The 26349-nt window shown below is 43.6% G+C and overlaps 1 protein-coding gene across 3 annotated transcripts in view; it reads left to right on the top strand.

The window, feature by feature from the left end:
• ZFP64 (ZFP64 zinc finger protein) overlaps nt 1-26349 on the top strand; it is a 99486-nt gene that overhangs the window by 35233 nt on the left and 37904 nt on the right. The window lies entirely within an intron of this gene.

Below are 26349 nucleotides of genomic sequence, written 5' to 3'. Positions count from 1 at the left end.
TATGAATCGAGCATGTTGACTTTGTTACTCCCTTCTTTGAAACCTCTCGTAGTTTTTGTCTACTTGATAAACTTTGAAAGAAGTATTTTTAAACCTCTCACTATCATTGTGCCTTTTTATCAAGCTTTTCTTAAATTACTAGGGTGTTTTGTTCAATTATATTTTGCCATATGTTGTTTGATGAATATAAGTTTGTGGCTATTATATGTTCTTTGTCAGTTTTACATTTTATACACCTGTTCTTTCCATTTAATAGCTTTTGACCTTAAATTACCCTTTGTCTCATAACAATGTTCTATGTCCTATTTTAAATTTTATTACATTTGCCTGGTTTATCTTTGCTTACTCTGTTGCTTAATGTCTTTCTTTACCAGCTTCTCTGTCTTTGGTAGAAGAATTCAAATGTGTGCATTTATCATAATAACAAATACTTAGTATTATGTGCTTCTGTCTTAATATTTGCCACTTATTAAACTTTGTGACTTTCTCCTTTTCCAACTTTTCCCTTTGCTCTCGAAAGTTCTTCTGTATGTCTCCATTCTGCTAATCGTTACTCTCCAGATTTAACAATTACTTTTACATTTCTCTATTGCTACATCAAATAGAAATATTAACTGTGCCCCAACCTTCCGTTAAATCTCCCCCCACGTAAGAGGACGACTTGGACCTCATCTCTTTCTACACCCCTCCCTCCCCAAATCCTGAGTTTTGCAGAGAGAGCTCACGAGTTTATTTCCAGGCTTTTGTGATCTTTTGCCCTATATTATGTCTCGTACTTTATAATTCCCAAATTACCATCACCCATTTAGACTGAACCCAAGATTACAACATTCATCGTTTACCATAATCTCTTATACGCTTCTTCTTCCCCATTTCACATCTTTACTCTGATTTTATCTTTATTCAGTTAGAGTAATTTCTTGCGTATACTCCTCAGAAAGGGTACAGTGGTGTTTCTTTTCTCTTGGCAGATCAGCGATACCTCTGAACATAGGATTCTTTTCTCTTCAGGAATCTTTAAATTCTATTCTAGTGGAGATAGACTGATCTGATCCAATTCTTGGATGCCCTAGATCCAGTGACCAGCAAAGTTGAGACCAAATGGCAGTGTTACCAGGAAAAAAATTGGGGAGGTCTCTCGCCTCGGCCAATCAGTTGAGAGAATCAGTCCCTGAAGCTTCCAGAATAGAGGGAGGGACTTAAAAATAGAAAACATTATTAATCTTGAAAATTTTTTGTTGTTCATTTCATCTAATTCTCGGCAACAAAATTATGGTTATGTAAATTGAAATTTACATTTTTTAATTCCCTATGACCATAGGGCTCCAAGATTTAAACATTTCTTCTGCATCAAATTATCATTAGAAATAAATTTTTAATTTTGTAGATAATGTAAATATATTACACATTTTGATAAATAATTATTAAATATAAGCAAAATTTTACTGTTAATGTATATCTTAATGAGATAGGCCTAATTTTTAATCAGCTTACATATCCTTGATTAATATCACTTAAAAAAAGTTTTTTTTTTACCAACTGCTAGAATGACATACAGGTAATTTTCAGTTATATTCCCAATTTTCTTTTTTATTGATATAAACTTTGAGAGGTCTCATTCACATAGAAAAGACTGTTGACCTTAAAAATAAAACAGCCAGTTATTTTACCAGCAAAATGAGTTTATTCCAGGAAAAAACAAAGAATTGCAAGTTAGGGCCTGCATGCTGTGGCAAAAGCCATAGGCAAGTCCAGCGATCAAAGTGAAAGATGCTATTTTATAGGGAAAAGGAAGAAATTGCAAGAGGTTGTTTTGAACAAAAGTCCATTGGAGAAAAGCAAGAGTGCCTCATGGTGATGGTTTCTCACTGGCTGAGTTGCTGGGGTAGTCGATTTCTATTTGGGATACAACGTACATTTCTTCCTGTAATTGATGTTTCTTTCTTGTTGAAACTTCTTTCTGTTGGGGTTGGCAAATGACTATCTTTGCTGTGATTGACCTCCCATGGTACTCCCTGGGAGCTCCTCCTTCTGGCCACCTCACTCCTTTTTTTTTTTTAACTGTTGCCAATCTTTTTTTTTTTTCTTAAAGATTGGCATCTGAGCTAACTGCTGCCAAGCTTTTTTTTTTTTTTTCTGCTTTATCTCCCCCAAATCCCCCCTGGTCCATAGTTGTATATCTTAGTTGCAGGTCCTTCTAGTTGTAGCATATGGGACTCTGCCTCAGCATGGCCTGACGAGCGGTGCCATGTCCATGCCCAGGATCCAAACCGGCGAAACCCTGGGCTGCCGCAGCGGAGCACGTGAACTTAACCACTTGGCCACAGAGCGCGGCCCCTCTTGACTCCATTTTAAATGAGGTTTCCCTTTATTAATTTTTACAAGGATATAGAAGTGGACATTTTATTGTTACAGCAACGCTTCTCCATTATTTCAATTCCTTCTGAATTACATGCCAGAAAAATCACATAGTGATCAATCATAATTAATTGGGTCAATTTTCTGAAAAGCAAAGAACTACAGTCCACCTGAGATTTCTTTCCCAGTCATGGAGCATTTACCTTTTTAACACTGAAACCACCATTTCCAACATTCTGTCCTTTTGTGCGTGCGTCCCAGAGATTTTACAGTTCCATGCACTGATTTAGTATGGATTATTTAAAGTGAGCTACCTTCTGGATGTGTTCTTAGAGGATCAATTTTAGGAAAAAGTACACATGAAAGTTGAGGGTCTGGATTTCCTTAATCATGCCCATGCACCTCTTGAAAAATCTTTGTATATTCCCAAAATACAAGAACCTCAGTTGAAGACCCTTGCCCCGGAGCAGAGTTCAGCTGACTTTATGTGTAAAGGGCCGGATAGTAAATATTTGCAGCTCTGCGGGCCACATGGTCTTTGTTGCAACTACTCAACTCTGCTACTGTAGCGTGAAAGTAGTCACAGACATGTAAAGGAGTGGGTGTGTCTGTGTTCCAAGAAAACTTTGCTTATGGGCATCAAAATCTGAATTTCATGTAATTTTCATGTGTCACAAAATACTATTTTTTTTTTCAACCTTTTAAAAAATGTAAAAACTCGGGGCTGGCCCCGTGGCCCAGTGGTTAAGTTCGCGCACTCTGCTGCAGGCGGCCCAGTGTTTCGTCGGTTTGAATCCTGGGTGCGGACATGGCACCACTCATTGAGCCATGCTGAGGCAGCGTCCCACATGCCACAACTAGAAGGACCCACAACTAAGAATATACAACTATGTAGCGGGGGGCTTTGGGGAGAAAAAGGAAAAAAAGAAAATCTTTAAAAAAAAAATGTAAAAGCTCTTCCTACCTCACGGACCACACAAAAACAGACGTTGGGCCCCAGTTTGCCAACCCTTGCCCCAGGCCCTGCCCTGGCCCCTAAGATTAGGAGTTAACATGAAAATTTAAATGAGTCTCAAGAAGGGGAGGTCAGTAAATGTGCTTCTCAGTAAATCTGCTTCAGTGTTTAGCTCTCAGTGGGGAGGGGTGGTACTTCCTGCATTTGGGAATCATCCTACCTGAAGAAGGGAGGAATCGCACTGCTTCACTGAAGGATGAAGGATGATTCAAGCCAAGATGCCACAGACCACAGGGAGCTCCCGGAGCGGGGCACCTCAGGCAGCCAGGCCTCATCTTCCCTTTAGGATGGATGGTTGTCCCAGAAAGATGTTCTCCTCACCAAGCTGGATGGAAAAACAACCCAGTGTTTGTGACAAAGACCAAGCCATTGGCTTCAACCTTACCAACTGTCATTGGAAATCAAAAAGAAAATAATCTACCTATCCATTCTCCGTTATTTTAGGATGTACTTTTTAAAAACTGCATTTTTGCAAATAGAGCAAAACATTCTCTGCTCCAAAATATGACAAGTCAATTAAAATAATAGATTGCATAATGGCTTTCCATATAGTGTAGCTACTAAATGATGTTATCTATAATTCTCATTTCATATTTGCTGAGTTCCATTTTTGTTACTGTAGTTCTCATTTACAGTTCACCTTTTTTTAAGTTGGCACTTTTTACAGTAAAGCCCAACTCCTTTTCAACCAACTCAACTATAGCCAGATTAATTCTGTAACTGAAGTAGCTTTGTGGTTGAGCAGGGGTGGTTTTGTTTTTATTTTTGTTTGGTGAGGAAGATTGGCCCTGAGCTAAGATCTGTGCCAGCCTTCCTCTATTTGGTATCTGGGGTGCCGCCACAGCATGGCTTGATGAGCAGTGTTTAGGTCCACCCCTGGGATCCAAACCAGCGAACCCCAGGCCGCCAAAGCTCAGCGCTCCAACTCAACCACTACGCCACTGGGCCAGCCCAGGTTGGGCCCATATTTTACAACATGAAAATCTGAACGTGAATTTGAAGTGGAGCCAAGAGTCCTTAGATTCTAGTACCTGCTATCTCATTAACTCCTTTCAAGGGCTCCGGCTCTTTACAATCTCTCTGGAACTAAGAATCCTCAGGTAAGATGAGGATGTTGGTTTAGATCAGGGTTTCTTAAACTTGCAATCACAGACACTCGGCGGTCAGGGAGCGGGTGAACAGAAGGAATCTTTGGAGATATTCTTAGGAGGGAGCGCTACAGGACGGTATCCAGATTCACCTTAATTAACTTATAGCCAAGGACTGCCAAAAGATTACTCTTCCCCAGTGTGCATCTTCCACAGTGGCTTTGGAGTGATTGCTTTAAATAACTGGCTTCAAAGTCAAGCGCAAGTATTATTACAAAGAAAGTTCAGAGACAGCACCTTGCCACACATGGCAAATAGGCAATCTCGTGTTTGAATGTGTCGTATCCTGAGCACCCTGAGAAAACAAACACAGGATTTTGATTTGCCCAAATGGTCTGCAGTGCCGACGTTAGAAGCCCTGACGTAGGTCAGTGCCCAGCATGAAAGAGGCTGTTGAATATAAACAAACCTTTCTGTTTCTGCAGCGCACTTCAGCTCCTTTCCGCAGTCTCTCTATTCCATCTAGAAATTTCTTGTCTCCCACTTCCCACCCCTCTTCCTGCAGATCCCAGGAGTAAGGTACCGTCCTCCTCCCAAAGTACAGTTAAGTCAGTGCTTTCACAGGAGCCTCGTTGTATTGACAGTTTTCACTTATAATGAAAGGCTCATCTGTGTCCTTATTTGCTTACTGTGCATCATTCCCACTGGCAGGGAGCATGCTCCATGAGGACAGGAACTCTGTCCACCATTAGACCCCAATATGTAGCGAAGTACCTGGCACACAGTAGGTGCATAATAAATATTTACTAAATAAATGGCAATAATGATTTTCCAAGATAACAGCTAACATTTAGTGACTCATGATGAGCCAACACAGTGCTAGATACTCTGCGTATTATCATTAAATAATAATCTCGTGCTCCTCCTGATGACCCCTGAGGGACGTCCTATCATCACCCACATCGTGCTGAGAAGGATGTGTTCCCAACTTGCCTGGTATAGGAGTGACCTAGAAAACTTGTAAAAATGCCCACAGCCACAGCCCAGCTCTGGAAATTCTGATATAGTGCATTGGGGTGGGGGCCTGAGAACCTGTATTTTATATCTAGCACCTTTGGGGATTTTTCTGATCCAGGCAATATGGGAAATACTAGGGTAGAGAACCAGAGTCTTAGGGAAGCTCGGAGACCTGCCCAAGGTCACAGGGCTGTTAACTGGAAGAGGCAGAAAGGTAGAGCCAGCGCTGAAATCATCTGCCCTTCTTCTAATCGGCCTGTTTCGGCTGGTCACGACCTTTACCCAACCTTCTGAATCAGGGCTTGTTTGCAGGAGTCCACTTCGCCTGACTCCCACCCACCCACGCGTCTCCAGACTGTCAACATGGCGGTGGCAGGGTTGGGTGAACCTTCCTAGTATGGGAATGGCGGCCCCATTTTGTTGTGCCTTAGTTTACAATGATAATTTTGGGCATTCAAAGTTAACATCTTTGCTATGAGCTTCTTATACACATCCAAATATTTCAATTTTGGGTTCAACACAATTCTGCTGTGCTTGATCCAAGGGAGCCGGTCTGAGCTGGCTGGGGTCTAGGTTCACATGGGCTCTCCTGAAGACACCAAGAATTCAAGGGTTGGGTCCTGGAACACAGCCCGCTATAGATCCTAGCTACTTCTGCTTTTTTTGTTAAAATTTGACCTTTCCTTGTGTTGTCTTCAGAAGAATTCTCCTCTGAGCAATAAAAACAGAATGCTTGCAGCTGAAATTTCTCTTTGATTCATTGGCCAGCATTGGGTCTTCAGGAAAGATTTCAGTTAAGGATCTCAGATAAAATCTGCAATCGTTTTTCTCCTCCACCACTCCTAGTTCCTTTGTTGCTGTGATACTGACCTTTCTTGAGGTCAGAGGTTATCTGAGGTTGTCTGAGGAACTAGATTGAGCACATGGGGCTTTCCACCACAGGACTTCCTAGTCTCCAGCATGAACTGCAAGTTCAGAGAACGCAGCCTGCAGAGAGGGTGAACTCCTCCTTCAACCAACACTTCACTCCTGAAAATGCTCTTTTGCTGACCTATTGCTGCACTTTCAGTGAGATGGGGAAACAGAGGCAAGAGATGGAGGTCACGTGACTTGCCCAAGGCCACTCTGCTGGTCACTGGCCTAATTGCACTTGAGCCCCAATCCATACTTCATTACTGGCTTCATGCTTCCTTCCCCCAGTGTTGAGCATCTGGCTAGTGGGTAATGAGCAGAGGCAGAAGTCCACTTTTCATTTGGTTTGGTTTAGTTTTCTAATTTCACTTGGTGCCTATGACTTCATCCTGGTATCATGAGAGCAAAGGAGGGCCCCCAACAAATCCCCAAACCGGAGAACACAAGCTCCAAGAAAGGTTTCAGTTTACCATTGAAATATTGGGATGCAGCAGGGTCACACTGCCAGTGTCCTGGGCTGTGGGCACTTTGCCTGCACAGTGCCCCTTCCTCCACACACAGATATATATATATATCATATATATATATATAAATATATCATATTTAAAATTATATGGGCCGGCCGGGTGGCACAGGGGTTACGTTCACATGTTCCCCTTCCGTGGCCTGGGGTTTGTGGGTTTGGATCCCAGACGCAGACATGGCACCACTTGGCAAGCCATGCTGTGGTAGGCGTCCCACATATAAAGTACAGGCAGATGGGCACGGATGTTAGCTCAGGGCCAGTCTTCCTCAGCAAAAAGAGGAAGATTGGCAGCAGATGTTAGCTCAGGGCTAATCTTCCTCAAAATAAAATAAAATAAAATAACATTTTACAACTGTATGGGCATAAAGATGAATATAATCCAGGCTGGAGTGCATTAAGGTTTTTTTCTTCTGATTTTAAAAGAAATGAAAGCACTTTCACAGGCCCCGAGCATTACACCCGCTGTGCCTAATGGAGAAAGTGGCCCCCAGGGGCTGGGAGATTATAACTAAGACAGGAGGAATGTGAGAGTTTTCATTCTACAGGACAAAGAAACAGGTTGAGCAGAAAGATATTTACTTAGCTTTGTTCTGCCCTAGTTATTTTTTTGTAACATTTTATTGAGATATAATTCATACCATAAAATTCACCTTTTAAAGTATATAATTCAATAGTTTTTAGTATAGTCACACAATTGTGCAGCTATTACCAGTATCAAATTGAAGAACATTTTCATCACCCCAAGAGGAAACACTATCCCCATTAGCAGTCACTCTCCATTCCCCCCTCTTCCCAACTTCTGGTAACCACTAATCTTTCTGTCTCTGTGGGTTTGCCTATTCTGGGCATTTCACATAATTGGAATTGTTCCATCTGGGATCTTTTGTATCTGACACTTTAGCCTAATGTTTCAGGATTCATCCATGTTGTAGCATGTGTCAGTACTTCTTTCCTTTTTATGGCTGAATAATATTCCATTGTGTGGATATACTGCATTTTATTTATCCATTCACCAGTTGGTGGAAATTTGGGTTGTTTCCACTGTTTGCCCTAATTTTTAAGATATGCATATATTTAGGGTTTTAGAATTATTTGTGAATTTTTATTGTAAAACCCACTTCCTATTGAGCAGTTACTCTGTGTCACTGACGTTAATTCATTGAACATCCCCAGCAGCTCTATTCAGAAGCTATTATTACCATCACCATTTTAGGGCTGATAAGGCTAAGCAACAGAATAGGTAAGCAGCTGGCCCTGGGTTACACAGCTAGTTTATTTAATTTGACTTGAATCATATAGAGTCATGTACCACATAACAGCATTTCGGTCAAGGACGGACCGCACATATGACAGTGGTGCCATACGTACCACAGAGCCTAGGTGTGTAGCAGTCTATACCATCTAGGTTTGTGTAAGTGCACTCTTTGATGTTCACACAGTGAACATATCATAACGATGCTTCACATGCGTCGTTAAGCAATGCATGACTGCACTGATAAGATGTTGCTTTGGAGCCGGAATCCTGGGTTGGAATCCAGTAGCAAACAGGGCACATTTGTCCAGCTTTGCATGAACACAAACAAAGCAGCTGATTCTAGCCCAGTGGCCAATATGAACACGGTGGGCCCTGGCAAGGAACTGACACACTTCTCTAAGATGAGTGGAAAAGGTAGAGGTACCTGGCCAAGTGCTACTCTATTCTTTTAGCAAACTAACATTTATTGAGCACTTACTGTGTGCCAGGTACTTATTAAACATTTAACTGCTGCCTCCCACAACCAACTCTCTCGAGATTTGGTTCTCGAGAAATCTCGAGATTTCTTCTGGCACAATACTGGCAGCCTTAGTTCTCGGGAAACGCATCTGTCCACACACATATCACATGTACGTTTGTTTAACACACAAATGTATATTTATTTGTATTTTTAAAACATGGTTTCTTAGGATAGCCAAGATTTTTTTGCAAATTGTAAATAAAATAGTACTTTTGAGTATTCTTCCTTAAACCAATTTATCTTTTTCAAAATGCTAACTATAACATTTTTAAAGAATTTAGGACGTAGTTAAGTTTTACTGCTGATTTTGTGGTTCTTGGCCAATGATGATAGTCATTTGTCTTGGGCTGTATTTTTTCAGTATTATCTTCCCCTGAGAGGTACCCCACTGAACTTTAAAAGTGGCGTTGGGTGTAATGCAGTTCCTAGGAAAAGGGAGACTACAGGGCGAACGTTCTGGACATCACTGGCTGTTACGACTTCATCAGTTCACAGGTAGACTCATTCTGGGTGCATGTATGGAACTTGTAACAGGGCGCAAGGAGCTATGAGGACACTAGATTGTACGACTGAGCCACTGCCTTGAAGCAGCTTATTGTCTCAAGTGCCACTGTCGTTGTCTTGTCCTTTCCTCTATCAAAATCGTGGGTCTTGAGGGTGAGACTGATTCTAACCACTCTAACCCCTGGACGAACATGCTCAGTAAATGTTCATTGAACTCATTCATTCATTCATTCAATGAGTGTTTCTTGAGCACCTACTATGTGCCAGTACAGTTCTGGAAACTTGGGAGGCATCATGAGCAAACAGGGAGCGTGATCCTTGCCCTTGTGGAGTCTACTTCTCCCGTGGGGAACAGAACAACACACAGTACACAATCCTACAGCGTCGTAGAAGGCGATAAGTGCTGAGGAGAGAGGGCAGTTAGTACAAGGAGAGGGGTCGCAGTATTAAATAGGGTGGTCAGGGAAGGCCTCCTGGAAAAGTGAAGCTTGGAACAAAGACTGGAATGGGGGTTGGGGAGAGCCATGTGGATATCAAGACAGAGCGTTCCAGGCAGAGGGAACAGCCAGTGCAAAAACCCTAAAATAGAAATGTGCCCAGGGTGTTTGAGGTTAATGTGGCCCAGAGAAGAGTGGGCAAGGGCAAGAGGAACAGGTAGAAAATGGGGTCGAGGGCAGTATTATTCTCTATGTTTTTTGCATGTCTGCCATATTTTATAATAGTAAGTAAAACAGTAATAACAATTGCATTCATTCAGCAAATACTGATTGCCAGAAGGGCATGGTGGGGACACAAGGCAGGCAGGATCCTTGCCCTCTGGGGGGTTCACAGTCTAGTAAGGTAGACAGGCAAATAAGCATTTGTCACAGCACATAAATGCTCTAATGGGGGAGACAGCAGCACAACGAGGAAGCCATACAAGCCAGATCTGGAAGACCCAGGGGAGGCTGCTGTGGGAAGTCAACGTGACTATTAAATAGGAGCCACAGAGTTGAGAGCAGGGAACAGGAAAACAGAGGGTGAGCATTCTAAGGTGGACTGGAACAGATGAAGGTCTGGAGGGAGAGAGGTCATTTGTATTTGGAGCATTTTTCTAGAAAAGAAAGGAAAAAAAAATGGTTAGTGCTCCTTGTGGAGTGCCAGCTCCTGGGGAAGTTCTTTATTTCTGGAGGAAAAATACCACATTTATACCATGTAGATAGGACGGTCATATAGTTCATCATCCAAACTGGGACACCTTTGACAGTGGGGTGGCGCTACTGATAATTATGCTGGGAAAGCAGGAGTAAGTCAGCTTCCAACATGCCCTTCGTGATGGAAGGCCAAAGCCCAGAAGCTATAAAATAATGACTAATGCTTCTCCCTAGTGGTGGAATGCAGCAACACAACCCAAGGCAAAAATTAGAGTTTCACATCCCCTGGCTCTGTTTTCCAAGAAAAATAACAAGTCACATGCCACAAAGCTCATCAGAGTTTGGGTTCTTGACCTAATGCTTTAGATATAAATTTATTATTACTATTATTACTTTATTATTATTATTATTATTAAATAGATCTGTGAGCCTTCATCAATCTGTTTATTCTTCCCTGTGTGATTGTATTCTTATTTTCAATGTTAGTATGGCAGATGATATCTTTGTTTCCACATTGGCCCTCCTTCCCTGGCTTTATATTGATCCTCTCTTGCCCATTGGCATCATGGGTGGGTGGGTGGCTTCCCTGCCCATTGACTTTGGGCGAAGCCGTGTGACTTGCTTTGGTCAGTGGAGCACTTGTGGACCTGATGGGAAAAGGGGTTTTAAATATGTCTGTGCAATGTGGCTCATCCTCTTGTTCTCAAATGACCTGTCACGAGAAGAACAGGCCCTGCGTAGCTAAGGACCCAAGGAGAAATGAGCAGACACTTGGAGCCGACCTCAACCCAACCCACAGCCTAGAACCAAATCCAGCAGAGCCACGGCAAACTCACAGACCCATAAAAAAGAAAAGAAACACTTGTTGAGGAGAGCCACTGAGATTTTGAGGTTGTTTGTTACACAGCAAAAACTGACTCATTCCACAGGACCTATTAGTGAAATCCTCAATTGATGATTGCCTCCTGAATCACCATATCCAGTGTTCAGCCTTTATTTGAATGAATGAAATAATGCTTTCCCTACAATGCCACTTTAAAACCACTTTTAACACAAGCGTGATGAAAAAAGTATTTGTCCTTGTAAAATCTGAGTGCAAATACCACAGGTCTCTTCTTCCCATCTTTTCTTGCCTCCTTTTCCTTCCCATTTTTTTTTCTTTTTTCTTTCCTTTTTAATTTATGGTCAGTTCCCTTTTATGGGAAAGAGAAAGGAAAATCTGTCCATAGGTCTTCCCCCTCAATCTTCCTACGACCTGATGGGCGTCTTTTGTTTGGGGCATCACTTTCCCACTTGGCTCTGAGACTCAGTGCCTCCCAGGAGAAGACACGTGAAAGGAATAATGTGCTGGAGATGCCTTGGCTTTTAAGAGACTTCACAGCTTCCTCAAGAGGATTCCATTCATTTTGAGCTAGTCTGAGTTACCATGTGTCTTCAGAAAGATACGCAGAGTTGAGACTAATTGGAAGGATTGGTCTGCCGAAGGCTCAACAAGAACTTAACATTCTTTTCAGTATTAAAAGTTCCTGCAAGTTAGCAAATCAGCATTCATCTTTACAGATGAATCTTTACAGAGGGTCTTTCAACCTAATCCAGTGTAGACAGCATAGACACACCCAAGTTACCTTTAAGCAGTTAAAGACTGTCATTCAAAGACCTCTCATGCCCAGGTGGTACAGCAGGCCCATGGAGAACTGGAACAATTGGCAGTGAGGATAGTGAATGGAGTCAAAAAGAAGTGGGTTCAAATCCCAGCTCTGCATCTTCCCAGAGATACGGCCCAGACAAGTGACCTAACCTCTCTGAACCTCAGTCTCTTCTTCTCTATGATGGGAATAATAAAAGTAATAACAGTACCTACCTGCAATCTTATAAGGAAAGATTAAATAATACATATTAAGTATATAGGAGGCAGCCAACTAATGTAGCCATATATAGTGGCACATAGTAGGCAGTCGATTAATATAGGCATATATAGTGACAGCGCTAATGATCTGCTTTCTCAGTGCATATGTCTCTTTGGTTAAGCCATCCGAAGCTCATACTTGTCAGTATTAGGGCTGCTTGATATCCAGCCCGTTCCTGTGCAGAGCGCATCTGTCATTGTGTTCACTTGAGTGGACGGCAGTATCCTACTCCCTCCCCCACTGTACAGCCTGGGGAGCATCAGCTACTCCCCCACTTCCTTGCAGCTGGAGGACAAGCACATGACCCAGGCCTGGCCAGTTAGGTGCTCCTGCCCAAGACGGAGCAAGCAGCAAAAGCCACAGGGAGGGATGAAAAATTCATTCACAGGAGCAGCATTTCAACAGAGGTGTAACAGCGTGTGATGGCTGCAGCAGTGTTTTCTGCGGGCAGTGGGGTTCAGCTTAGGGGTTTCCAGCATCAGTACCAGAGATGTCCCCCTGCAGCATCCCAAGCAGACAGTCCCAGCAGGGTACCTTGGTCATGATTACACCTGTTTGGCCTGCCTCACTTTCTGCCCATCACCTGAGCCAGACTCTCCATTCCTCCCATTGATGCTCTCAGCCCCCTTGCTGCCAATGAATTCCTGCTCCGGTTCAGTGGGCCAGAGTCAGTTTCTGTTGCTTGTAATCAACGAGCTCTAATTGATACACCCCCAAAGAAGAAAGCTCTGATTGGATCTCTTGTCACCAACCATTACCAAGGACTCCTACTGGGCAGAATTTGAGGCCGTACTAACGTAGAATCATTGCTTTACACTCAGTCCTTGCACTTATCTAAAAATCCTGCTCAGATGTCTTCACTCTAACAGTGCAAACCTTGGCACCTCTATGCAGAAAGACACCTCCACCACCACCAGGGGACTGTCCCTCCTGAGAGCTGGATGGGCACCCGTGCTCCAGGGCTGCCCTTTGATTTCATCATAGAGGGGAACTTTTTAAAGTAAAAATGTCCCAACAATTTGTTTTGTAAAAAGTTTCAATCATAGAGCAAAGTCGAAAATTTTTTCTAGTAAACACCCATATTCTTTCCATGAAGATTCTGTCATCAACATGTTACAATTTCTGCTTTATCATCTATCTGTCCAGGACAGTACATTTTTATTTGAAAAGGTAATACATGCACAGAGTGAAAAACTTGGAACATTTCAATGTGGTCTATAATGAGAAATTATTCTCCTTCCCACACTGGATTCTCGCCTCTCCCCCCAAAAGTAATCACATGCTTACACAACTTAGATGTATAGTTTTTGTTTCTACTTTTTCTTTGATTATTTTTATTGGGTGCTTACACCACATATTGTCTTGTAGCTTGCCTTTCTTTTTTCTTTCATTTCACAACGTATCTTTCATTCAGGATTCAGGCAGTAAAAGTTTGTTGAACACCTACTTTGTATCAGGGACTTTTTCTACACCTTGAATGGGTGGATGGTTTCACTCCACCCTCTCTGGGCTGAAGATTCAGAAATTATTCCATACAGCTCATGTGAAACTAGTTCATTCTTTTTTTCTTTTTTTTTTTTTTAGAGTTTTTTTATTTTTCCTTTTTCTCCCCCAATCCCCCCGGTACATAATTGTATATTTTAGTTGTGGGTCCTTCTAGTTGTGGCATGTGGGACGCCGCCTCAACGTGGCCTGATGAGCAGTGCCATGTCTGCACCCAGGATTCAAACCAGTGAAACCCTGGGCTGCCAAAGCAGAGTGCGTGAACTTAACCACTTGGCCACGGGGCCAGCTCCTGAAACTAGTTCATTCTTAAAGGGACTTTTAAACCAGGGCTTCGATGCCTCTAAGACCCAGGGGCTAATAAAAATGTATGAGGGGCCGGCTCCGTGGCCAAGTGGTTAAGTTCATACGCTCCGCTGCAGCGGCCCAGGGTTTGGATCCTGGGCGCGGACATGGCACCGCTTGTCAGGCCACGTTGAGGCGGCGTCCCACATCCCACAACTAGAAGGACCTGCAACTAAGATATACAACTGTGTACGGGGGTGGGTTGGGGAGATAAAGCAGAAAAAAAATATATATATGAAAGTATCCGCAGGCAAAACACTAACAGCTTGAGCACCAGGCGTGCAGGAGATGAGAAGCTGGAACTAAAGTTTATCAGTGCTGGGAATGCTCGGGTATTTTCTCGGCCGTCAATGAGCCTCAGATACTCCACGTTGATCTGTTTGTTTGGTTTTCTTTTTTCTGTTCTGCGCCTCACCCTCTCTTCTGCATCTTTTGCTTACCTCATGGCTTCTGCTTATTTAGGGGTTTCGCTTCCTCCTGACTGCAGGTGAGGGCAGGCCCTCTCTGGCCTTTCTCTACAGCTTGACCATCTAGTGTCAGCACTTTTGGTTACAAGTAACAGAAAACACAGTAAACCTAGCAGAAGTAAAAGGATGACTTTCTGGATGGAGACTAGGTAGTTTCCAGAATCTAAGAAAGAAACACCAGGGTCAGCACTGCTTCAGGGACCTCGGGACCTAACCCAGGAAGGTCGTCTTGTGTGGCCTTTTTCATGAGTATTCTCATCACTGCTGGCCTTTGCTTGGCTTTATTCTTTCCCCCTGCCAGTGGGTTTTCTGTACACGGCAGAAGGATGCGGTCACAGGCAACTCCAGCTTAACATCATCCCAATTCAGCAAACCCGGAGAGCAGTCCTTCTCTCTCTTGCTTTGGTATAAAAATACCCCATGGGTTCTTCTCCACTGAGGCGCACGCCCAGTGCTAGAGCAGCTCTGTGGTCAGGGGGATATGGAGAGCTGGGACGAGCCCATCCTGGCCAGTAGCCCACTCCTCTGCCCAGCCATGGCTTTCCATACAGGCAGCCCCACTTGAACTACAGTCATGTATCGCTTAATGACGGGAACACATTCTGAGAAATGCGTCATTAGGCTATTTTGTCATTGTACGAACATCATAGAGTGTATTTACACAAACCTAGATGGTATAGCCTACTACACACCTAGGCTACATGGTACTAATCTTATGGGACCACTGTGGTATAGGGGTCTGTCCATGACTGAAATGTCGTTATGCAGCACATGACTATAGACCCCCAAAGGAAGGAGGGTGGCATAGTTAGACAAAACCATAAATGTTCATTGTCAAGGCCCTGAGCCTCAGCTCCCTCTGCCACCTTCTTCTCTTAGCATTTCCTAGATTTTCCTTGGGGATCCACTCCACCCCTAGTTTCAGCCCATATGCTTCAAATGGGCTTACACACCGCCTGCATGCGGGGAGAGCACGTGTCTCATACTTGGCCAATCATAGTAGTACCCTATGACCTTGGTCAAAGTTACTGGTCTAAAGCAAGGGTGAGCAGATTTTTTCAAAAGTGACAGAAATGATTGCTGGTTTCAACAGAAATAGTGGATAGTAAATATTTTAGGTGGAGAGGGTCATCCGGTCTCTGTTGCAGCTACTCAGCTCTGCCGTTTTAGCACAAAAGCAGCCATAGGCAATACGTGTAAATGACTGAGGCGGGGTCCCATGAAACCTTATTTACAGGAACAGGCAGTGGGCCAGATTTGGCCCGCAGGCTGTGGTTTGCCAACTCCTGGTCTAAAGGATGGGCATATGACCCAAAGCAAGCCAGTCAGGCCTAACCTGGGCTAGATCCTGGGACTTTTGTTTGGGTGATCAGAAAAAAGGCACTTTATCTTTTTTTTTCCTTGGAGCTATGAGGCTAAAAGGCTGGCACTGCCCAAACCTCCAAGTAGAGATATATAATATACATTGATTGCTATATAGCAAATTACCCCAAAACTTAGGGCCTTAAAACAAAAAATATTATTTCAGAGTTTCTGTGGGTCAGGAATCAAAGCATAGCTTAGCTGGGTCTTGTCTCCAGGTCTCTCACAAGGATGTTAATCAAGTTGTTGGCCAGGGCTGGGGTCTCATCTGAAGGCTTGACTGGGGACAGGTCCACTTCCAAGCTCACACACGTGGTTGTTGACAGGATTCAGTTACTTGTGGACCATTGGGCTAAAGGCCTCATCGCCTCACTGGCTGTTGGCCAGAGGCCATCATCACTGTCCTTCCACATGGGCCTCTCCATAGCACAGTTCACAACATGGCAGCTGACTTCCATAAGAGTGAGCAAGCGAGAGAGAAGACAGGGTAAGCAAGAAGGAGGCCAGAGTCTTTTTGTCATCTTATCTCAGAAGTGACATTGCATCACTTTTGCCAAATTCTCTTTGTTAGAAGTGAGTCTCTAGGTCCAGCCCGACCTCTAGGGAAGGGGATTGGCCAAGAGCAGGAATGTCAGCAGGTGGGGCTCATTAGGAGCCATAGCAGAGCTGCCTGCCCCATGAGAGAACTGCCTGGGAGTGAGCCAGCACACTACAAAGCCACACTTGGAGGAGCAGAGAGGAAGACCAAGCCTGCGTGATGGTGTCTGAGCCCCTGGATGGAGCCAGACCTGAAATAAAGGTACTCCCAACCTTCCGTTCTTTGACGCAAATTCTCTTTTTTTCCTTAAGGAAGTATTCGTTGGGTGTTTTGTTACTTACAAGCATCCAATCCCAACTGACAGACCCTCCATTACAGAAACCGAGTCAAAGGAAGCCTCGGGTATCTATAGTAATTGACAGAAAAAAGTCATTTTTCACTGACTGCTCCCTCTGTGCCAAGTAATGCCCTAAGCATGTTACACTTACTATCTCATCAGCCCACGAGGCAGCCGTTAGCAGTAGAGGATGCAGTAATGCTCTGTTTACAGATGAGAAAGCCAGGGCCCAGCGATGTCAAACCATTTGTTCCAAGCTTTAGAACTGACTTCCCCAGCTCTGTCTTATATCAAAGTTTATATTTTTGAACATCTATTAGGCTACGTGACTCCTCAGTGTCTCTTCGGTGAAAAGATCATTCATTTTACTTCTTTGTAGACTCTTTACAAGACCATCGCCTTAAGTTAAATACATTTTCCGTCCTGATCGATTGATCGACTGAGAAATCCATGAACTCCTCAGGCCTGCAGACTTATGGAGGGGGAACTTTAAGTCCAGCAGGGGGCATTTTCCTTACAGCTGTGAGAGGAAGGCAGGGTGGCTGTTTATTATGCCCACTTCTCAGGTGCTAAAACTGAGGCCCAAAAGGCATGGATTCACCACCGATCCACGTCGCTCACTGCCAGACAGGCAATGCCAGGATTCACCATCACACTCAACTGCCCCAGTCCGTTTGCAGCCTTGGACTTGTGCCTCTAACACAAAGAGAGAGGAGCTGGGGGGACTCACACCTTTGCAATATGGCAGGCGGTTTGGCATCAAGCAGCAAGGAGCATAGCAGGAATGGGGTGCTGTGGCACAGACTGTTAACTGTACCTCAATAACTTGTGTGTTCTTTTTTTTCACGGTTAGAACTGCTGACGTTTTTGTGGGGTCTTTCACGAATAGTTCATACATTCAGTGTCCAGATAGCAACACTATGTAAGATGGTGTACGTTGAGACGTCTCCTGCCCTTCCTGTGTTCCCTTCCTGGTCCTTAGGGGTAACCACTTTTATTGATTTCTTTTTCTTTCTTGTTGGGGTTTCCCCAGTAGCTGATCCTGGGACAAGGATTAGAAAGCAGGTAACTTATTTAGGAGGTGATCCCAGGAAACACCAGTAGGGGGGTGGGGAAGTGAGACAGAGGAGGGAAGGGGCTGATACAGTGTGTTATCAACACGGTGGCCACTGTGGGCATCTGGTGTACGCTCCTGCTGGGAGCTCTGGAGACAGGGAGGCACCTGTGCCTCGTGGTTACCCACCTGCGGCTCGAGAGAGCTGGGGTGTTTACCCACCGACTCCCATCATTCCCTGACTGAGCGTTCCTCCCGAGGTGCCGGGAGGAGATTACCAGCCCAGGTTGTTCAGGCTGCTGCACACGTGGGCAGAGTGGATGCTGGCAACAGGAGAAAACCCTCAGGAAAGAAATGCAGGTACCGGCAGTTGGAAGTCAGTCCAGCATGCACCAAGGTGACCAGGGCAAGGGGATGCGGGGAGGCACCAACAGCATTTATTATGCTGTATAGCCTTCCAATGTTTCTTTGTGCAAACAGAAGCCAATATGAATATATTGTTGCATTACCACCTTCCCTTCTGTCTCTTTCACCAGTGTGTCCCCAGCATGCTCGGCACAATGTAGCTATTCAATAAAGTCAATGAAATTTACAATAATTGTTACATTTTTAAATAGTTTTAAAAGTTATTGTAGTATAAGGGTAGTAGGTGGATGGCTGCCAATAATAATAACTAATATTCTTGCCTATTTACTGGTTGTCAGTCTTTTACACATACTCTCTCTTAATACTCAGAAAAACCATTTGAGGTAGGTAGAATTATTACCCTCATGTTACAGATGAGGAAACTGAGGCTCAAGGAGGTTAAGAGACTTGTTCAAAATCACACAGCCATGAAGAGCTGGACTCTGGTGAGATGATACACATAAAATGTGGTCTAAAATAGTACTTAGCACACGGTGAGCGTCTGAACATTCACTCTTTTCACTGTCATATCACCACCACCACCTCTGTGCTCCTCAGCTGAGGAGAGTAAGTTACCTTCCCAAACCAGGCCTGGGATCTGCCTCTGGAGGTGGCTGAGGCTTCACAGGGAGGGAGGGGAAAGGAGGGGCAGGGAAAGGTTTGCGCATATCCTGCTGGCCATACGAAGCCCTGACACCTGCTCCCCGCTCACCTCCTTCGCTTATCTCCAGCACTCTGCCCACTCCAGCCAGACTGAGATTCCTCAAAAGTGCATCTCTTTACCTCCTTGTCTTTGCACGAGCTATTCCCTCTGCCTGGAACTCTCTTTGCCTCACTTCTCTGTCTGCCCAAGACCTACACATCTACAGATGTGGGGTTATGAATCCACCTCTTGCAGAAAGCTTTGCCTGATCATTTTTGTGAACATTTATCACACTGTCTAGTAACTGCCTGTTTACTTACTTACTTCTCATTACTCTGACTTTTTCAAAGGCTCGCTGTTGACTTCCTCAAGGTTAGCATGGCGCCTCACATCCAGATGGAACCCAATTAATGTTTGTTAAACAAATTAATGGCTCTGGTAGAAAACGTCACTCAAAGAGACTGTGTGGTCTAAGACATGGAAACACTAAAAGAACCTGAAAATGACAGTTGGTCAGTGTAATTTCACTGTTACCAGAAAGGGACTGGAATCTCATTTTTCTCCAGAGTAGGTAAGACAGCTGACCACGCCCAGCCTGCCACACCCTGCCCGGAGTCTGGAAGCTTAGAATTCCTATTCTTGGATAACATTCCTTTACAGCTGAGGAACTTCCAAACCTGTAGGAGCCGGCAGGTGAACTGGAGGCTGTTTTCTGTATACATAAAGGCCCGGCTCCACTTTGTTGCCCACACAATGTCCTCCTCCAGCGTTTTATGTCATCATTTCAGATTCTAGTCCATGAAGGGGAGGGGCTGGGGAGTGGGAGCAGAAAGGAAAGAGGAGGAAGCGAGGATTTGTACAGTAGTTATTTCCGCTTTCAACTAAGACTGTGCCCAAGTGACTTTTTCACTAGTTTCTTTTTGTCATTTTAATTTTAAAAATTCTCTATGCTGATGGGAAGGTAAAGGGATACAGCCACTGAGAAACTAGTATGGCATTTCCTAGGAAAGTGGAACATGAGCATGTGCTATGATGGCCATACAAAGCCCTTACACAGCACTTCTCAAACTTACTGTGCATGAAAATCACTGGGGGATCTTGTTAAAATGTAGATTCTGACTCCAGTGTGTCTCAAAAGTGAACATAGATACCGATCACCTAGGGACACTGTTAAGCAGTAGATCCTGATTTCAGTGCTTCTCAAACTAATGTGAAGAATCACCTGGGATCTTGTTAAATGCAGATTCTGGGCATAGTGAGACTTACCCATGTGAATCAGGAAACCCGTGCAAGGATGTGCGCGGCCACCTTGCTCATAATTACCGAATTGAAGATGAGAGTGAAAACACGCAAACTACAGCTGCCTGCAGCAGCACGCTCACAAACTGAAAGCAGCAAGGAAAATTACTCCTGCAGCTCAAAAAGTAGGAAAATGAAGCAACGTGTTATTTAGGTGACCAAACTATTTTTAAATAATAATTACACAAAATTAAAGATAGTGGAAGAAGATGGCAGAAAGAAGGAGAAGCTATGGGATAGGAACATGTGAAGGGTTTTTTTGGTACTCAGAATGTTCTAAAGTTGTTGGTTACATGGGTGTTTGTTTTATTACTTAAATTGCACATTTATGTTTTATACACTCTTGAATGGGTGCCAGGTCTTATGATTTAAAATTTTAAAACTTAAAAGATTGCTAAAAGGTATATAGCAAGATATTAGTCACTCGGGCGACTGCATCACAAATACTGCTGTCCTGTCCCCAGGGACAAGGTACCAGTGCTCTGGTCTCCTGTGCATTCACAAGTTGATGCCTGTGGGGGGGGGGGGGGGGTGTATATGTGTATGTTAAATTTTATAGAGATGCTGTTATACATGTATTTACATACATATATACATATACACAACAGCATAATTTGTACACTTTTATGTTGACTATCTCACTTAATATATCTTGAAGAATATTCCATATCAACGCACACAGGAATACATTACACTTTTTATGATCACATGGTATTCCATTGAATGACAGAACCATACTTTAATTACTGCTTTTTAACTAAATACATCCCCTATTTTTTACAAAAGGAAATGTTCTAAGGATAATGTTCTCTTACACACAGAAAATTTAGGTTCTCCAACCCTTCCTCCTCCAAGCTTCTCCTCTGCCCCCATCTTGCTTAACACATAGCCATTGTTGATCCTTCTAGTACTTTTTTCCTCTGGATTTTCATATTTCACCATTGAAAACATATGGATTTAAATATGCGTTTAATTCTACATCTATGTGGAACTTGCTTTGACTTCAGTGCAGTCGGTCTGGAGCTCTAGCCATGCTTGTGTACATAAACCTGGCCAATTACTTTTATTTGCTGCCTGGTATTCCATGATATGGCTAAACCGCAGTTTAATCTAACCATTCCCCTCCTGTTGGGGAGTGAGGTTGTTTCTCAATTTTTCTGCTATGACAATGGTGTTGCAACAGACATCCTTAGACCCGCCCCCTGTGCACACGTGCAGATGTTTCTCTGGCGGAGAACAGATGGAAAGCAGAACTGACAGATCATTGGCAGGGCACATTTACGAATTTATTGCCAAATTGCCCTCCAGAGTGGCTACAAACAGTCGCACTCCCACTAGCAATGCATTAGGAGACCAATTTCCCTGCTCCTTGCTAACAGTAGATGTTATTAGCATCCTTAATTTTTATGGATCTGATAGGTGGAAAAAAAACAAGGAATTTATGGTTATTTAATATTCTTTCCCTTATAACTAGTGAGGCCGGATACCCTCGTCTAGGGTCGTTGCCCAGAATCTGCATTTAACAAGATCCCCAGGTCATTACTCGGCACATTAGTTTGAGAAGCACTGAAATCAGAATCTGCTTCTTAACAAGGTCCCCAGGTGATCTGGATCCATGTTAGATTTTGAGACACACCGGAGTCAGAATCTGCATTTTAACAAGGTCCCCCGGTGACTCTCATGCACCCTAAGTTTGAGAAGCACAGTGTGGGGGGAAAGAGCTGGGTCATAGGATATGCTCACCTTCGCTAATAAGTGTGTGTGCTTAATCTTTTCTATTCAGACAGGGTATAAAACACTATTTCAATTTATTTTAACTTGTGCTTCTTTAATTATACATGAGCTTGGACATTTTTTTTTTCAAGTTTTTAGGAGCCATATTTTTCTTTGCTGGGAACCAGTTAGTAACTGAGTCCTCTTTCTTTGCTTCAAACACATCAAAGCTGATCTCCTTAGAGCCTTGGCTGTCTCCTCTGCCAGGAATGCTCTCTGCCTGGCTCTTCCCATGGCTGCCTATTAGATTCAGACTTTAGCTCAAAGGTCACTTCTAGTCAAACTCAGGGACCCCCCACTGCCACCCAGCCACTCTCTATCACACCACCCCATTCCATCTTGATCTCTGCACCCCTCACTGTCTGAAATGACTTGTACATTCATCGCTTCCTTCCTTCTCTGCCTGCCCTGCAGGATCTAGTCGGTCTAGCATATCACTCTATACCCAACACTCGGAACCAGGCAATAGTGTGGGCTCCATACATTATTACCAGATGAACAAATAAATATGAATTCCTGGCAGGTGAAGAAATAAGATTTGCTCCTGTCTAGCATTCCACCCCGTTTGGGAATCCTTTGTACCTGGATAAACACCTATTCATTCATTCCTATATCGGTAGTGGAGAATACTTGTGGTAATGACACAAGTCAAATGAGGTGGCTACTTAGGAGAACATGACCCAGCAAGGTGGTCGCACCCACAGGAGGTCCAGGACAATCAGAGACAATTTAGTTTTATCTATTTCTCTTAAAAAAGAAAGCAATTACTTCAGCAATATTAAATGAGTAGTATTAAAAATACTCATTTAATATATATGCTGAAACTGGTATGAAAGCCTGGGAATCTGTAACTCAGAAGGGTTGAGTAATGTTAACACAGGCTTGCTTGCTTCCAATTTATTTCCACATAAAACAGACTGTGTCTAGTTCATTGGAACCACCATCCTAGATGAGTGTTAGCTTTTATTATCAATAACTATAACTCTCCTGCTAGTACTATAAATACTGTTATTGTTATACTTTTGTTATTGTTACTATAAATAAGAACACTGTATAAATTGTTAACAGAGAGTACTGCCTGTGTACTAGACATTGGCCTGTATACTTTCATCCTCACAACCACGCTAGCTGTATTAACAGTGCCATTTTATTGATGAGAAAACTGAGACACAGCAGCTTTCTCAAAGTCACAGAGTAAGAGAGCCAGGATTCTAACTCAGGCTGGCTCCAGTCTGTGCTCTTACTTGCATGATACTGCCTCTGGAATCTTCATAATGCTTCCTGAAAAGATGTAGAGTGACACAGAGAACCTTTTGTATAATTGAGACGAACTCTTTCTCTTGGCAAAGTAGTTGAGTTATCGAAATTACAGTTATTCTCCATTTTTCTTTTACAAAGTGACAAGAGTTGAAAATTTATTGACTTTCTCGGTGAAGAAAGACTACCTAACAACCTTTTAAAACATATATATCATGAGGCTGGCCCAGTGGTGCAGTGGTTAAGTGTGCACATTCCACTTCCCTGACCTGGGTTCCCTGGCTCGGATCCTGGGTGCGGACCTACGCACTGCTTATCAAGCCATGCTGTGGTAGGCGTCCCACATATAAAGCAGAGGAAGATGAGCATGGATGTTAGCTCAGGGCCAGTCTTCCTCAGCAAAAAGAGGAGGATTGGCAGCGGATGTTAGCTCAGGGCTAATCTTCCTCAAAAAAAAAAAAAAACATATCAGGATAAAGGTGATATATAAAGAATGAGAAAGTAGTTTCCAAGAGACACCGCCCATTGAGAAAGTATTTTGGAATGCCTTTTTGGCCATGATTGTCTTGTTACGGTGATTTTGTTGCTGAAGACAATGAAAACGTCACCTATAAAAACCTCTGCGTGTTTAAACTTAACAGCAGAATTTTCTAATCTGTTTAAACATCTTCCAAATAAAGAGCTTCAGTGGGTTGGAAACTCATTTGTTAAAGATACAGTGATGCATCCTCTTCAATTTGGAAGAAGAAAATTTACGAGCAGGATTTCAAAAAAAGGAATAGTCTATTTAGATAATTGGTAAAAGGGATCCAAAATGGAGAATCATGACTTAGTAAGCATAGCCAGTAATAGTCTGCTTTCCTTTCGATCTAAATATCCTGTGACGGTTTTTTTTTCTTTCAGTTAAAGCCCTTGAAATCAAGCCATTAAAACCAAACACGGCAATAAACTTAATTTAGGACCATAACTTTGAACGGATGCATTGCAAAATATTAAAACAATGCCTTCAAAAAAGTGAAATTTAAGCAGTTGCTGTCATTTCTGGAAAACAAGCAATTTTCACTGTTTTTTGTTGAAATAATACGAGCAGGGAAAATGCAAACCAAGAACATAGTCAAATATCATTGTATATTACTTTGATTGCCAAAAATTAAGACATCTGATAATACAGAGTGTGGGGAAAGGGTGTGGCTCCACGGTGTCTCTACCTTGCTGGGGGAAATGTAAGTCAGCGCCTCCACTTTGGCATTCTCTCTTAAGCAGTCACCAAGATCCAACCAATGTATCCATTCACTTAAGAAACTGACACTTTTTAGAAAGGTCACAGCCATACTATTCACAAGGCAAAGACGGGGAAACAACGGAAGTGCCCATCAACAGGGGGCAGATGAATTAACTGGGGTATTTTCACATCACGGAATATTACACATCAGTCAAAACGGAAGAAAGTCAGTGACAGCAATTTGGATGATCTTAGCAATATAATAAATGGGAGGAGAAAAGAAAATTCCTGGAAGATTACATACCCTCTTTTTGAAGTTCTTTAAAAATTAAAATTGTATTTTTTTTAAAGAATATGTGTAGGTGCAAAAAAACTTGCTAAAAAGAAAAGGCAAAGGAATTAAGTACGTAGGGTTTACGTTGATGGCTGTTAAACTGGAGGTGGGGGAGAAGGGGGAAATATGAGAGATGTAGGTTATGGTTAAGGTCCCATGGTGGGTTCCCTGATATTTATTATATCATAAGCCAAGGAAGAAACAAGCAACCAGTATTAGCCAGTGACGGATCAGTAATGACAGCGTGTCATCTTCCAAGGATTGATTAATCCAATTATGTGTGCCTGAGAAGAAATGATCTATACTTGTAGCAAATACAAACACACCCACACACCTCAAGCTGTATAAAGGCTACCGCATGTCTCCCATCCTCCTGGCTGGGTCCACTCCATTTTCAGCTTCCCCCGAGGCAACCACTGTCCCCAGTTTATCCAGTATGCTTCTGAGACACTCCAAAAGAAGACATAAACGTAAGCGCGTATGTATGTTTTCAAATGGCTTTACGTATAATGTAGCTACACACACATCTCAAAGAAAACTTTGAGTTGCTTTAGAAATATTTTGTCTCGACAATTTAATGTCGAGTGACTTCCCCGGCATTAAACAAAACCCCCTAAAATCAATTCCCAACTTGAAAATCAACGGGAAGTCTGAGGAAGACAGCGCAGTTTTTGAGAAACAGGAAAATGCTCCTCTTACATGCCGTCCCCTAGGGTTTGCCAGCGGTAACCTCTCGGAAGGCATATTACAGGACGCCGCGAAACCCCACAGGGCCCGCGCGACCACAGCACCAAAACTCACCCCCGGCGCGGTTAGAAATACAGATTCCCAGGTCTCGCCCCCACGGATTCAGAGCCGAACCGGGTCTTTTTAAACAAGGGCCCCCACGTGACTCTCAGGTTTGGGCAAGCTTGGGGCACAGCCCGGCCTTAAGTAACTCCCCAATTTGAAGAAAGTAAACGCCTGGGGGATGTAAGTGGCTTTCTCGCTCCCTGTTGGATGTCGTTTACCTGGCGCAAGGAGGGGGTTCCCCCACCCCCTCGGGTCTCATCAAGCTCTCAGCCAGTCTAAGCACGAACGCCAATTAGCTCAACCCCCGGAGGACCACGCCTCAGTCACCTGCTGGGCGGGACGCGCGCCCCTGTTGGCCCCACACGCCTCTCCCGTGTGGTCTTAGACCCGGGGCGGGGGGGGGGGGGGGGTCGTGCATAAAAATACAGATTCCTGGGCTCCCCGCCTGAAGCCAAAACTTTCGGAATCTGAATTTTTAACTGGCTCCCCAGCAACGGTTCCCCCCGCAGCGAGGCACACTCTGGCCTCATTTAAATTTTAAATTCGAACATGCAGCCAAGGTGGAGAACCACGAGGGGAGGTCGTGCTTCTCAACCTTGGCTGTACATCAGAATAACCTGGGCAACTTTTTTTTTAAAGAAAAAAACAATGCCCAGGTTTCAGCCCAGACCAATTAAGTCGCAACCTAAAAGCGCGCGGCCGGTGCAGCAGCAGCCGCTACATCACCTGGGAGCTCGTTAGAAATGCAGACTCTCGGGCTGCACCCCACACGCACGGAGTCAG

This window comes from Equus przewalskii, chromosome 21 (assembly GCF_037783145.1).
Source record: "Equus przewalskii isolate Varuska chromosome 21, EquPr2, whole genome shotgun sequence".
In the NCBI taxonomy this organism is placed as follows: Eukaryota; Metazoa; Chordata; class Mammalia; order Perissodactyla; family Equidae; genus Equus; species Equus przewalskii.
Note: the sequence above shows the minus strand (reverse complement) of the source record. Positions and strands in the feature narration are given on the sequence as shown.